Genomic DNA, 15,934 nt, shown 5'->3' with positions numbered 1-15,934 from the left:
GTCACCGTCGATGATAGAAGTCTTCATTGTAGCTTAGTAGTTTAATAAACATTTCGATTAGCTCGATGAGACGATTGGTTTGAGAACATGTATTCGTATTTTGGTTTTGGTTTTGGATTGTAACCTTTCGCTAAAGTATTTCTATTTAAATGTTGTTTCGTTATGGTCTATTTGATTATCATTGCCTCGGGTAACCGAGATGGTAGCATCCTTATACCTGAGTGGTCCTGTTAAAGCACTTGGAGTATGGAGGTGTTACAGAAATAATATATTTAAATAACCGGTCAAGCATATGGTTTCTTAGAGCAACTCCAATGGCAAGCTACGAGGTCTTGTAGCTTGCCTTGACACATCATTTTTTCAAGCAACATGGCTTTTAAGTTACAACGTCCTCCAATGGTAAACTACAACAAATCTAGCTTAAAAGGGCCTACATAACAAACAAATATCATAATTTAATTTAATTTATTTTTTTCCTAAATACTAATTTATTCCAAGCATGTAGCTTGACAAAGCTACACCTGCTTACAAGCAGGGACGTATTTCAATACTCCAAAGGTGAACATACCGCTTGAATATTTAGAATAATTGCAAGCAGGTCCCTAAATACAACCATTTGTAAGCAGGTGTAGCTTGTCAAGCTACATGCTTGGAATAAATTAGTAATTAAGAAGAAAATAAAATAAAATAAATTATGATATTTATTTGTTAAGTGAGCCCTTTTAAGCCAGATTTTTTGTAGTTTACCATTGGAGAATGTTGTAGCTTAAAAGCCGTGTTGCTTAAAAAAAATGTGGCAAGGCAAGCTACAAGACCTCATAGCTTGCCATTGGAATTGCTCTTATTTTTGAAATCTGACACACGATCAAATTCCAAAATACTGTTGGGTAATTGCTTTTAAAAACGCCGAGAAAACTTTTAATGGTTGGTAGAGGTCTTTTTTTTGTTAAACAAAGTAAATAACTTGGCATAAAACTATTTATAATCTGATACGGTAACCCTAAGGTAATGTCAATGTAATCTACTCCGTAATAAATAAATTTCAAAATCTCATAATTAATTAAGCATCAACTAGGTTAGGCCATGACGCACGAGTTATGACAAATTCGGAGTAAATATTTGATCTTTAGTAGGCTTTGTTTAGGACGGTCTTAAGTACACAAGTCACAACCCCTTTTTCAGTTTAACACTAATTAGAACAGTGTCATCTTGCCCACAAATTCTCACTTGTGACGGACACTATCCGTCACAAGTGAGTGACGGGTCACTTCCCTCACACAAATGCAAGTGGGAGGCAAGTGGGCGCTCAAATCATTGAAGTGAATGACGGGTCATTTTCTCACACACAATGCAAGTGGGAGGCAAGTGGCGAAAATGGAGCGCCCCACTTGCCTCCCACTGCATTTGTGTGAGAAGGAAGGTGGTTGGCTTCGCTACTCACAGAATAGATAGTGTCGTCCTTAAGTGAGACTAGCTGAACTTAGGCCACAAATTCTTAAACAAAAGTTTGGTGGATCCTATTGACGTGACTTGATTAATGGATTGAATTGGGTGGTCAATTGGTCATCATAGAAACACAATGACAACATTGACGAGAAATATAACCATCATATGTATGTCCTATCCCTGGAATGATGTACATAGAAAAATAAATAGTCACAAATTCTCATTATAGATGGACACTATCCATCTATACGTATAGACGTATACCATTTCCTCTTAAAAAATATCCATTTGCCATAAAGTGGGAAGCACATGGGGTGTCCCATCTTGTCTCCCTTACCCATTTTATTAGAAGTCTTTACCCGTCTATTCGCCCCATCCGTCTATACCAACACCTATTGATAAATAGTTTCGTAATATTAATAATCGCAACTTTTTGGTCTGAAAAAAATCACAAAATATAAAATAGTGTAAGTATGTAGATAAGCACGCGTCTGTAGAGGGATCCTAAAGGATTGATAAGGAAAGCTTGATAGAGAATAACTACGATAGGAGTCAAGCAACTAGAGGATGGGATTCTGAGAGGATTAAGGAACTTGTTCTTCTCCTTTTTAGTGAAGGCGACATCAACTCCCATTTCCTCTATAGGCCCTCCTATTTTTCCTATATTTTTCCTAATATTTAAATTATTAGGTTATTTTCAATTTATTTATTTATTTGTTTTATTTTTTAGTGTTTCGGTCATTTGTTTATCTAATCATTTGTAATCGAAGTAATAATAATAATAATAATAAATATATAGCTACAACTGCCATCTTTCATCGTTTACTGCTCATTGTGTCAAAAGTAAATGTAAATGTAAATATATAATTGGAGCACGGGTATAATGATTCCATACAAAGAGGTCCTACATATTTTGTCACATACATGAAACAACTGATCAATCCAATACTCCGTATAACATTTGCAATATTGAATATATTAGACAAGAAATTGCATATTCTTACTAATATCATATATCAAATTTGATAATTACAAAAAAATACCAATAATAATATTTTTATAAGTAAAGTTAAGAAAAATAAACATCGGTAAAAAGAACATTAATTTAACTCATTTCTATCCCTAACCCGACCTGAAACCTGTATTTACAACCCCAAAATAGACTCAACCCTTATTTTACCCGAATCCGAAATAACTTAACTTGTAACCCGCTCGTCTAACCCATTTGACAGGTCTAGTGAAGGTGGACTAGCGGCGATGGTTGCGGCGTTTATATTTGCAGTTTAGTTTAATTTAGATTAGTTAGATTAAACTAGATCCATTTTGTTGAACTAACAAGCAAATTTTAGACTCTGTTTGGTAAAACTAGATGAAAAGGTAGCTGGAATCTGAAAAGGTAACTGATAAGGGAAGAGTTGATAAGGTAACTATTTATAAAAAAATGTTTGGCAAACTAGCTGAAAAGATAGCTGGTTTTTGGTAAAATGACGTAAAAGGATATGATAATTATTTAATATTATAGATTGAACGGGTAATAAATGGAAGATAAATAATTTCGGGTATCTGAAATCTCAAATGCTACTCTAGGTAGCATTTCATTTCAGGTACTTTATTTGATCAAATAAGCTATTTATCAAACACGTGCAAAAAATCAGGTAGCTGAAATTTTGGTCAAATAAGTTACCTGAAATGTCGTGTCAAACGGAGCCTTAGTAAGAAAAACAATTTCTTATTATGCCACTCATCATTCAAATGAATACTCTTGAGAAATGTATTGAATGAACATTGCTATTGTCCTAAAATTGTACTACAAATTAGCATAGAATGGCCTTGAGAAAATCAATCAAGTAAGAAAACATGGAATCCTTACGTGCAACTTCCCCCATATAAATAATATTCTTCATCCTTTCCCTATAGCTAGGGAATAAAGCATCCATCCAAGAGGGTACTTGCATTGCATTGCATAGCATAGCATAGCATAGCATAAGGGTTGCATAGTTGCAATTGTATGTGTTATATGGACGTATACATAGTTGAATTGATCATCAGTCAGTTCTAAGAAGACATTACTTAGCCATTTGAATTGGCTCCCACACTCCCACGTGAACAACCCACTTGAATGTTTGCATCTACACATAACCCACTTGGTCTTTTAATTTCTTACTACAGACGAGACGACGTACATTTTGTTCTTCTTACTCGTTATTTTTCTTCACACATCTCTTTCTATCCCTCAACACATGTTAGTGCAATAGCGCACTAGTAAAAGGACAACTATATAATAGGTGTCATGACCCGAGAAAAATATACTCGTATTTTAAAACCCCTAAGTTTACCTTGAATTTTCATTACATTTTCGTTCTTCCTTTTGTTTTTCATCTTCCCTTTTTTTATTCGCTTTTTGAGGCGTGCGTTCACCCATGAACGGTTCGAAAGGATGATTCATGTCAGCCGACCCCAAATCATTTTGAGATTAATGCTCTGATGTTGTTGTTGTTGTTGTTGTATTACTTTATGACAACAACTGTAAATTTTAAAAACGTATACAGTATTTCTAAACTCTAAATTAGAAAAAAAAAGAAAAAGAAAAAAAGAAATATCCCAACATTAATTACTCTTTAGAATTGAGATAATGTGCACAAATAATGGCTATAAATTTCCCTACTTTTATTTCCCTCACATTCCTATCAACATCTTTATTTTTTCTACAGAACAAGCCATTATGTTCAACTTATTATGAACTGTCTATATCTCAAGGCTTAGACTATCCCCAACAAATGCATCATTATACGGCCAAGCATGTTTAATTTGTAAGCACCTATCTCCTTCTTTTTTACTTATTCTTATCATGTTAACCACATCTTATGCTTGTCTTTGTCATGAATAAACACATCAAGAGCTTGCATCAAGTTGTTAAAATACCATTAATTAAGATTCATGTATGTACGAATTCCTATTATTGATTGTATTAACTTTCACGTCTCATTATATTAAGAAAACGTATAGGTCTTGACCTAGTCATAGAGCGAGCTTGATGGTTTCTATGTATGTATAATAGGTTGCATGTTTGAATCTAATAAGTCTGGGTCTTGACCTAGTGGTAGAGCGAGGTTGATGATTTCTATGTATAATAGGTCGCAGGTTTGAATCTATAAGTCCATGTAATTGTTTTCTTATTATTGATTGTATTAACCTTTACGTTTCATTATAGTAAGAAAACGTATAGGTCTTGACCTAGTGGTAGTAGAGCGAGATTGATGATTTCTATGTATAATAGGCCGCATGTTTGAATCTAATCTCATTATAGAAAGAAAATTTATAAGTCTTGACCTAGTGGTAAAGGGAGGTTGATGTATAATAGGTCGCATGTTTGAATCTACCTCCCTGTAATTATATTTGACACTCGTCTCGTCAGAAAAACAAAGAAAAGATAAAGAAAAAACAAAACAAAATATATAGTGGTTATAAAAGTATATGATGTACTTGTGTTTTTTCTAATGCTTTCTAGCCCTTTCTTTGCAGGGTATCCTGAGTGAAAAAGATGGATAAGAGTGCAACTTAGAGAAGTTATTAGAAAGCTAAGCTAGTTTTCTCACTTGAGAGTTACATTTCAAAATTGAGTATTGAAGTTGTTGAATGCGATTTCTAGCTATAGTGTATGTGATAGGAACATAAAATACAACACAAAATGTTAAACCCATCAAATTTCAACACAACCTTCCCAAGCTTTTATGAGGACAATAATTATAATATATCATTATTGAGCCAACCTAGTGATGAAATAAACCCTTTTTATCACTATGATCACATACAATCCCCTTTGTTTTACTATGATGTGGAAAATTATATTGAGCTTTTAAACAATCATGAGCTTACAATGATCCAAGAGCCATTGCAAGGCACCAATAGCTCAGTCGTAACAGACGATTCCTCAATCTTGGAAGTAACTACTAACAAGATGGACTCAACTAAGGGTGATGAAGTTAGTGTAATGGTAAATAGGCCAAGTAGTACTATCCGTGGGCCGAAAAGAAGGAGAACATCTAACAAAGATAGGCATAGCAAGATTAGGACTGCTCATGGGTTAAGAGACCGAAGAATGAGACTTTCTCTTGAGGTTGCTAGGCCATTTTTTGAGTTACAAGACATGTTAGGTTATGATAAGGCAAGTAAGACGGTCGAGTGGTTGTTAAATCAATCCAAAATTGCCATTGATGAGATTATAGTAAGCAAGATTGGTAGTCCTAGTGGTGTTACCAAATGCACTACTCCTATTTCTTCGACTTCCGATTGTGAAGGAGAGTCTATAGTTGTTGATCAAAAAGAAGAGGGCAATAAGGGGAAGAAATCTATGGTAAATGTTGCAAAAGAAGGAAAGAATAAGGAGAAGAGAATGAGAACTACAAAAGAGGCAATGAAGAAAGCAAGAGACAAGGCAAGAAAAAGAACTTTAGAGAAAATTCAAAGTAGAGGAATAATTAAGGAGCAAAATGATGCAAAATCACATCCCTTGGCTTTGGGAAATAATGATGCAAATTCAATGAACCATATAAATGGTCATTCTTTAGGTGGTGGTGGTGGTGGAGATTTTGTTGATGTCTCTCTTTTGCAAAATTGGAATTCATCAACAAATTTCACTTACTAGCAAAAATGCAAATTTGGTGAAATTTGTCAAAGTGGTAAGTTTAAATTTAAGCATATTAGTGTTTTTTTTTCATGATAATTTGTGTTGTTTTAATTTTTGTATTGTTATTTTGTAGTATGTTATTTTTATGCATTTATGTAGTGATAGAAAGGTATATATTTTGTGTGAATTAAAAATTAAAAATATTTAAAACAATATAAATTACATCTCAATTAACAAATTACATGAATAATTGAAAATGCACCATTTATATAAATTTACATAATGAAAAGAAAATCTTTATGTCTAATGTTAGATTATTACAAATTATTGATAATACACTGAAAAATAAAAACAAATTGTTCTTTTGTTAAAATAGTTGATGACAAGTATTATTTTCATATAATAAAAAAGAATGAGCCTTTAGCTAGTTTATTATAATTATAATTATTAGTTATAAAAATATTAACCAAAATATCAGAAGATTTATTACCGATACTCGTTCACTTGGGATCATTGTATCCCATATTAACTTTTTTTTTAAAGATAAACACACAACTTCTTTGATAAATTAGTAATACTTCTCACACTCCGTGCCTTATATTGCGAGACGAAGTAAAATAAATATCAATCTTAACAATGAGTTCGATACACAAAAGTATAATTTACTTTACTATTTGACGTCTCATTTTATAAAATATAAAAACTATTTTGCTAAATTAACAACAAAGCAAATTAAACGTATGGTCTTAGCGGTGAAACTAAATAATTACTTGACCGAAGCATGTAAGCTAAGGGGTTAAATTAATGGGAAATTATAAATACAACCCAATTGGGTTGTATTTAAGCAACTAAAAAAGGAAATAAATACTTAATGCAAGCATTAATTGCATTGATTATGTATAATTTATTCTCTAATTTCTAAATTAATACCAAATTTGGAAGGGTATTAAATACTTAAATTGGGTTGTATTTATCATTTCTCTTAATTATATAACCTTGTAAATAAATTAAATAAGAGATTTGTGAATGATAATAAATATTTAAATGAGAATTAAAAAAGTTACTCCGTATTTAATTAGTACTTTACATTTCCGTGAATTTAGTATCCTATTAAGCAAGCACAAAATCTCATTGAAGACGCGATATCCGTCACAAACTTGTGAATCTGATTTTTTCTCTCACAAAATACCCATGAGAGGTGAGTGGAAAGCGCGTAGAAGTCTTTGCCCCACCTTGTCTCTCCCTTTTTGTAAGAGTCTTGAACTTGTGACGGATTAGCGTCACAAGAAGACGCTTTTTAAAACAAGTACCTTAAACATTTGGGACACGTGTTAAAAATCCCGTTTTACGGAAATTGCATTATTTAGTGAATTTTGTATGCTTGCAAAGTACACATGTTTGATTGATGTCACTAAAACACTTTACAAGTTTGTTGACATGAACGAAAAGAACAAGAAATTGCTTCTAACATGCGACCTAAATAAGAGGTACGCATGAGACCAAGTAATATGTACTCTGTAATAGGGTAATTTGGTATCAATGGTATGACATATAACTTTGTTTGGTAAAACAAGCTTAAATTAATCGTTGAGAATTTTTGTAATTTTGATTTGATAAATTGTAATTTGCACTCGATAGCTTGTATCAAGCTCTTTCCTGATCCCCCTCCATAAATTTTGCCTTTTGTTTGTACTTTTTTTTTTTTTTTTTTTGAAATAACCCCAAATGGGATTACGATCTAGCAATTAAATCGGCTTTAGCAACTTCCACGATGTGACGAGGAATAGTCGATCTATCGAGAAAATTACCTCCACCAAGCGTACAAGAATGAGCTAAATAATGAGCAGCTCTATTGTAATTCTTACTAACAAACAACCAAGCAACAAAATCAAAAACAAGAGCATAAATCTAAAACTTCTTTGATGACCATATGAAAGTCACTACGACCAACTTTGCGATCTTGCTGAGCTTCGATAACTTCGTTACAATCACTTTCGACACGGACCTGCTTGTGCTTCATTTTTGTTTATACTTTTGGTTTGTTTAATTTAAGCTCTTTTTTTAACCAAAAAAAAACTTAAAAAATAGCTAAAACTTAAAAGCTAATCCTAGGTGGCTGGAAATTAGAAGCTGATAAAGTAACTGATTATATAAAAAATGTTTGTTAAACTAGTCAAAAAGATAGCTGATTTTTGATGAAATGACATTAAAGAACATAATAATTATTAATACAGAAATTTAATAGGTAATGAGGGAAAAAATAAAAGTAAAAATGAGGTAACTTATTTTTTTCAGCTATTACCCTAAGTAACTTTTCATTTTAGTTCGTTTAAGAAAATAAACTACTTACTAAACACTTATCATATAAATAGCTGTAATATTGGTCAAATACATTAGCTTGTTATCTTGTCAAACAGAGCCTAATACATCTCATTCATGAGTGAATTTCAATTATTATTAGTGTAATATCATGACCAAAACCCTAATAAAAATTGGTTCCAACTTCTAAGAAGATACTAGTATTGGTGTCCGGCTTCACCCGGGCTACATCTACTTACCATTAATTTTTTTTTCATTAAATAAAATTACTTAAAGTTGCATGATTCATAAATTTATCATTAATATATTTTTCTATAACATATCCTAAAATTACGATAAAATAAATTTTGAGACAAATTCACTACTCCCGCTATTAATATTTTACTCTTATTAATGAAATAATAGTAATAACATTACACTACTTGCCGTAATCATTATTACATTCACTACTCCCCGTAATTATTGTTATTGTCACTCTTTGCCGCATTAATATTGATAATTTTACTACTCCCGCCGTAATTATTGTGACTTTCACTATTGCCTCTTTAATATTAATTATTTCACTACTCCCGTTGTTGTTTCTACCACTTTCACTAATCTCGCTGATAATATTGTTACTTTTACTATTCAAATGAGTGATTATTATCATATAACTATATTCAATGTTACTGCAATTCTTATCTTTACTGACAAAATTATTTTTACTACTTAGGCATGCAATTTTAAGAGCTATATTCAATGTTACTACAATTCTTATCTTTACTGACAAAATTATTTTTACTACTTAGGCATGCAATTTTAAGAGGATTATATATTTATATAAATATATTACATTACATATATGCATTAAATCAAATCAAAAGAATTATGAAATATTATATATTATGGAATCTAACTTGAATTATTTATAACCTACTTATATTATATTTTTGTATGTGAAATAATTAACATCTCTATACATCTAATAAACTATAAAGTTTAATAAAGTTGCATAGATTTTAAATTTAATATATAATTTTATGATGATAATAATTAATACCATGAGTGTGCATATTTATACTAATTAATTATTTTATTTTAAGGAAATTGACCATGTTTTAGTCTCGCTAGTGATTTAAAACTATATAGTATAATTAATTTGTATAACTTTCTTTAATTAGATTGAAATCCCTTGGTTTTTGGATTTAATATATAATATTGATTGATTACAAGTATGGAACGTGTTGAGTCCTTCACAGCAGGCTTATAGAATTAGGCGCATAAAAGGAGTAGTCCACTTACTTATAAACTAGTCCCTTCACTATTATTTTACCGATCTGAAATAATACCCCTCAAACACATCTAAAAAGAGACCACAACAGAACGGCAATAACCACAAGATAAGACGTAATGCAATAACAAACAAGAGTCCACTTAAAGCCGAGATATGCACTCTTAAAGGCTCCAATCATAGAAAGCCGACCTTCCTCCCATGCATCATGCACCCTCTTCTTTAAGGACACTTCCTTTTTGTCTTTTCAATACCTTCCTACTACGCCAAGGGCCATAAATTTGTGGCTCGCTCTTTCAAATTTTTTTTAGTATTTTCTGTGTCATTTATTTATCTTTTATATTTATTTTGATTTTTGAGGAATATTTAATCACATGTACATCAAATAATTTGGATATAGGAAGTAATAAATTTTAATAAATGTTGCGCTTTTTCTGGAAAGTTGAACTAAAAATTACCGAGTAATTTATTAAAATTTCCTATATATTCCCGAGAAATTTTGACGAGACTGTCTTACCGATCATTTTGAGGGCATATTAAGGTTCTAGGGTAGTAGTGTTATTTTGTAGAAAATTAATTTGCAGTTTTTTATTTTTACAATAAATAAGCAAGTATAATAATGTGACACGAGGTACTGAAGAAATAAATGAAGAGAAAGTCGTGTATAAAACAATTTAACACTAGAATAGTGTTAAAAAGACGCTTATATCATCCCTAACTAGTTTTACACCGGTATAGAAAATAATGTATGGGTCGTTTTTAGAAATGCAAGCAAATATGTGTATACGTTTTATAAATATAATTTATAAAATGAATTATTTGAAAAGCCAATTGTAAGGTGAATATATTTAATAAATATAATATGATTTTAACATTATTAAGTTTTAGGTAGCTAAAATATTGGTCAAATATAGTAACTTTTATATATAGAGAGGAGGGTGACTCATAATATAGTTGTAGAAAATTCTTTTTAATAGAGAAATATTGGTTTATTAGCATGTGGTTTTACACTAATATTCGTATAAAACAAATGCCGCTTTATATCAAGAAACTAACTCCTTCAAAAGCGTAAACTGATAAGAGCAAGTCCAATGGTTTAGCATAGGGACTTGCTTGTAATTTCTACAACCTAGTGGCTAAACCATTGGAGATAGCCATGTAGAATGGCTTGGTTTAAGCAACTAACCTCATGAAGCTAGTAGCTTAAAGTGGCCTACAACTTAAAATCAACCAATAGGAAAATTAGTTACATATTTTAATTAACTAAATAAAATTTATGAAAGCTAGCTAAACCATTGGAATAATATGGTAGCTTAAAATTATTGTGGCTTAAACTGTGATGTGGATTTATCAAGCTAGTAGCAAATAGCCTATCATTGGACTTAATCTAACTGGGCTTCCCTCATCCATTTTATAGTCTAACAAGATACTCATCATTAAGTCATAACTACAGTTCTCCACTTCTCCTTGCATAGATAAATAGGATGAATTATATCAAATCAAAGAATAAGACCATTTTCAGCAGATTTATATTAGCATAAACAGATTGTAAAAACAGATTATAATTGCAGATTTTAGTAGTAAGTTTGACTAAAATATACTCATAATAGCAGAGTTTGTTTACGGTGTTTGGTAATTAACTGTTTTACATTAGCAGATTGTTTATTTTTCTTGTAAAATGACTAATATGGATATGAATCATTATTCATAGTATATGTTTTCAAGGGTAAAATTGTCAATTAAAATATTTTCTAATCTACTATTTGAATATGCTCGGGGGAGTAGCATATTGCAAAATAATAGATTGCACTATACCCCCAATCTACTACTCCCTCCTATTCACTATAATCTTCCATATTTCCCTTTTCGGATTATTCATGTTTTCTTCCCTATTTCCTCTTTTGGGTTGATTTATGTGGTCTAAATTCAATTGCATGTGAGATAGTGTGTTTTGTGTGGTCCAAATTAACTTTCTTATTTCTTGTGCAAAAAGGAAAGAGGAAGAATATAGTGAATAAGAGGGAGTATTTCAATATATTATCTATCACACACTCCAAATAACATATTGACGAGTCAAACTTAAAACGGTTATATTCATCTTAAAAGAGGTTAGTTGATTGAAAGTAATTTAACAAAAGAAATGCTTGCAGATTGAATGAAAGAGGATCTCAGTTGAATAGTACATTATGGAAGGCCCAGGAAAGCAATAAGATTCAAGGGTATAATGGATTTCTTTTACTTGCTAGTACCATTGATCAGTTTTATGTACCTTGTTGTAATTTCTGCAGGATCCATTTATTTCTAGTACTTGAATTGGTGTGTGTGTGTATATATCTTGTACGGAATATTTATTTGGGTAGAATGTGTGAAAGTCTTTAATTGGTCGTGACTCGTGACTCCGTCTCTGTAGATATAATCCTACGGAGGTTGTAATTTGTAAATTAAATAAGCAATAATAACGTGAAACGATTTCTTTGAAGAAATGTGAGCAATAATCGAAACCATAAGTGATTTTTGTATTAGTGTTTGTCCGCCTAGTCTCCCTTGGCCTACCCTAACCGACCCGGCCCCTTAATATATTTGAACTATCTTGTTTTGTTTTCTACTGAATGCTCATTTCGTCGCCCTTTGTCTTATATCCTGAATTTAGATTCTACTGTTAATACTCTCTCCTATTTACTATATTCTTCCCCTTTCCTTTTTGCACAAGAAATAAGAAAGTGAATTTGGACCACACAAAACACACTACCCCACATGCAATTTAATTTAGACCACACAAATCAACCCAAAAAAAGAAATAGGGAAGAAAACCCGAATAATCCGAATAAGGAAATAGGGAAGAATATAGTGAATATGAGGGAGTATATGGTTTCTTCTTCTTTTTTTTTTTTTGGGTCGAAAGGAGCAATAAAATGGTTGATTAACAATAGTGATGAGAGTTGTGAAAGTAACAACAATAATAATTAACAGAGCAGTGAAAATAACATCAAGAGAAGTAACAATAATAATAATAATAGTGAAAGTAACAATAATAACAGCCGGAGTAGTGAGTAACATTAGTAACAAAAGAAGTAATGGATCCAACAGTAGTGAAATGGTGAATCCACAATATATCTCATGATTTGGCGGTTAAGGGCTTGTTTGGTTTACATGGAAAGATGGAGTCCTCATAAAAATAAGATTCGTATCAATTTATAATTCATTTAAGTTATAAAGATGTTAGGGGGCGTTTGGTACGGGAAAGGGTAAGAGAATGAAATCAAGAAAGGGTAAGAGAGGGAAATGAATGGGATCACCCATATTATACTTGGGTGTTTGGTTGACAATTAGAGGAAAAGGGAATTAAAAGCCAACATCCACCACCTCCACCACCATTACCCACCACCTGCCACCATTATCTACATCGACACCACCACAAGTAGCGGCGCCGACGATCTTCCTCACAGTACCCCACGGCGAACCTAATCACCGCGCCTCACGCCCTCAACAAACACCACAATCCCGACCCCAAACACCTTATTCATTCTAAAAAATCCACCACAACCCTTGAAAACCCCTCCCCACCCCTTAAAACACCGGATCTGGTGTGGCCGGCGTCGGGCGGTTGCTGTGGTGTGGCCGAGGAAGGTGTTGGTGGTGGTTGGTGGGGTGGGAGAGTTACTGAAGGTGTTGGTGTGGTGTTTAGTGGTTGAGGATATGAGGTAGCGTGGACAGGCGGCGGCGCTGGTGGTGGTTGTGTCGGCGTCCCTGGTGGTGGTTGTGTCGGTGTGGTGGGTGTAGGGTGTAGGGTGTAGGTGGCAGTGATTGGCGGTGTGAGAGGGTGTGGTGGGTGTTGGCGGGAGTGGTGGAAATAGGGAGTAGGAGGAAGAAGGGATTATGGGGTTATGGGCTTACCCAAGGGGGGGAGGGGTAAGGATGAGAATGGTTTTGGGGGTAAGGGGGGGTATGGGTTACCCTTTCTTTGTGTCAAACAAACAACAACAAAAGGAATCAACCATTTTTATTCTCTTTCCCTTTCCTTATTCCCCCCAACCAAACGCCCCCTTAGTTGTTTGGTTGAATATATGAACTCCAATTTATGTGGAAAGTTCCATTTACCAAAGAATGCTAGATAAGTGACTTTCAACATTAGATAGGAATTGGTGTGTATGAGAACTTTTATTTCACAATATTTTATTAATTCCTAGGAAGTAGGAACTTTCAATTCTCATAAATTTGGAAGGCAGTCAAACAACCCCAAAGTTGAAAAACTAACATATAAAAATGTATCTTAAATGGTAAATGTATGAACTTAGAAGGTAATTAATATACGTAGATTTGGTGTAGCCGATCACCAAAACTAGTGTACATAAAAGGGAAGATCATATCCCTTCGGTACCGGTTATTTATTTATCTTTTCATCTTTTGGTGTCTCATTCATTGATTTACCTTTCTATATTAAGAATGCTTTTAATGAGTAATTTGACTTCCACATCCATTATTGTCCACTAGTCATAACAACCACCACAAATGTCCGTCTCATCTCTCCCCGATCTTTGTGCCAAAAATAAAGGAAAACCAATGATCGAAATGAAGGAAGTATATAAAAGAGCAATTTTTCCCTTGTTTGGTATTAGGCATATAACTATTAGCATAAATAGATTGGTCAATCAGATTATAAATGACATACTCCCTCCTATTCAATAATCTTCCCTATTTCCTAAAATGGATTATTCAGGTTTTCTTTCCCTATCTATTTTTGGAAACTTTTACTCTTACTTTATTCATCGCTCTCTCCTATCATCAAACCTCACCCAACTCTTTTACTCCTATTTTATTACTTTCCTTAATATTTTGGCCCCACAATTCCTTATTTAACTCCTAATTATTCATCCCTCCCTCCTATCACCAAACTTCACCCAACTCTTTTACTCTTATTTTATTCATCGTATTAATACTCGTGGCCACAATCAAAGGAAAGATTATAGTGAGTAGGAGGAAGTATTAGATTCACAAGTTTAGCTATTATATACTCCCTCCGTCCCGAACAATTGTTGTCCTTTGATTTTGGCACAATGACCAAGGAAAGATGAGGGAGTCACTCACTAAATGACAAGTGGACCAAATTGAGTGTGAATGATCAAATTGTTCATCAAGTTCATTCTTAAAATAGAAAGGAAAACAATTGGGTGAGATACCCCAAAATGAAAAAGGACAAGAAATGACTGAGACAGAGGGAGTATAAAATTAGCAGATTTGGTAGAAAGTGTTTGGTAATTAGTAGGTTTAGGGTTTATAGTCACTATATCTCAGTCATCCGTTTACCTTTGATTTTGACACAAAGATCAAGGAAGGAGGAGAAGGCCAATTATTAGATGACAAATGGACCAAATTGGGTGTCGATTAGACCTGGTAAAAGCAATCCGACCCGATTGACCCGACCCGAAAAGACTGACCCGAGACCTGAAGTGACCCAACTACATCACCCGATTGTGATCCGAAAACCCGAATTGACCCGACCCGACCCGAACATGACCCGAGCTTCTTGACTCGTAACCGACCCGACCCGAAAATGACCCGATCCGAAACAACCAAACCCGAAAATAACCCGAGAAAATATAACTCTAATTGAATAACCGAAAAGACTTGAAATGGTTATTTCTCTATTATTCATTGACTCGAAAATGACCCGACCCGAAATAACCCGACCCGCTTGACCCGAAACAGACCAAACCAACAAATCCGAAACAGACCCGAAACCTGAATTAACCCGAAATTAATGAAAGATCCGAACTGGCCCGACCCGAATTGGCCCGGCCCGAACCCGACCCGTTGACCCGTTTTGCCAGGTCTACTACTGTCGATGATCAAATTGTCTATTAAAGGCATTCCTAAAATATAAAGGTAAATAATTGATTAATACACCCTAAAATGAAATTGGTAAATAAATGACCAGGGCGGAGGGATTAGATTGTTGCATTGTATATATGTGTAAATGGTTTACATATTCATTTTTTACAATCTACTAAAGTGAATATGATGGGTACCACCATATTGGAAAACACTAGATTGAAGCTCAATCTACTGTTTCAATATTCTATCTACCAAACACATAAATTAGTAGATTGTTGAGTTAGGCCCTGTTTGGTATTCAGCAGATTATAATTAGCAGAATCAGATTGGTCAAGCAGATTACAAATGACAGATTTGATTGGCATGTTTGACTAGTATATTACAATTAGCAGATTTAGTAGAAGTGTTTGGTAATTAGCAGGTTTAGGTTAATAGATTGT

General features: G+C 33.2%; 1 long non-coding RNA gene across 1 annotated transcript; it reads left to right on the top strand.

The window, feature by feature from the left end:
• The first annotated feature begins 4,093 nt into the window (after positions 1–4,093).
• LOC141652786 (uncharacterized) lies at positions 4,094–12,058 on the top strand. Its single transcript, XR_012547241.1, has 3 exons — positions 4,094–4,256; positions 4,969–6,125; positions 11,813–12,058. It is a non-coding gene; the product is annotated as an uncharacterized LOC141652786 (long non-coding RNA).
• The last annotated feature ends 3,876 nt before the right edge of the window (positions 12,059–15,934 follow it).

The sequence above is a fragment of the Silene latifolia genome, chromosome 4 (genome assembly GCF_048544455.1).
Source record: "Silene latifolia isolate original U9 population chromosome 4, ASM4854445v1, whole genome shotgun sequence".
In the NCBI taxonomy this organism is placed as follows: domain Eukaryota; kingdom Viridiplantae; phylum Streptophyta; class Magnoliopsida; order Caryophyllales; family Caryophyllaceae; genus Silene; species Silene latifolia.
The sequence above is the reverse complement of the archived record's forward strand: the minus strand, read 5'-3'. Positions and strand labels throughout refer to the sequence as shown.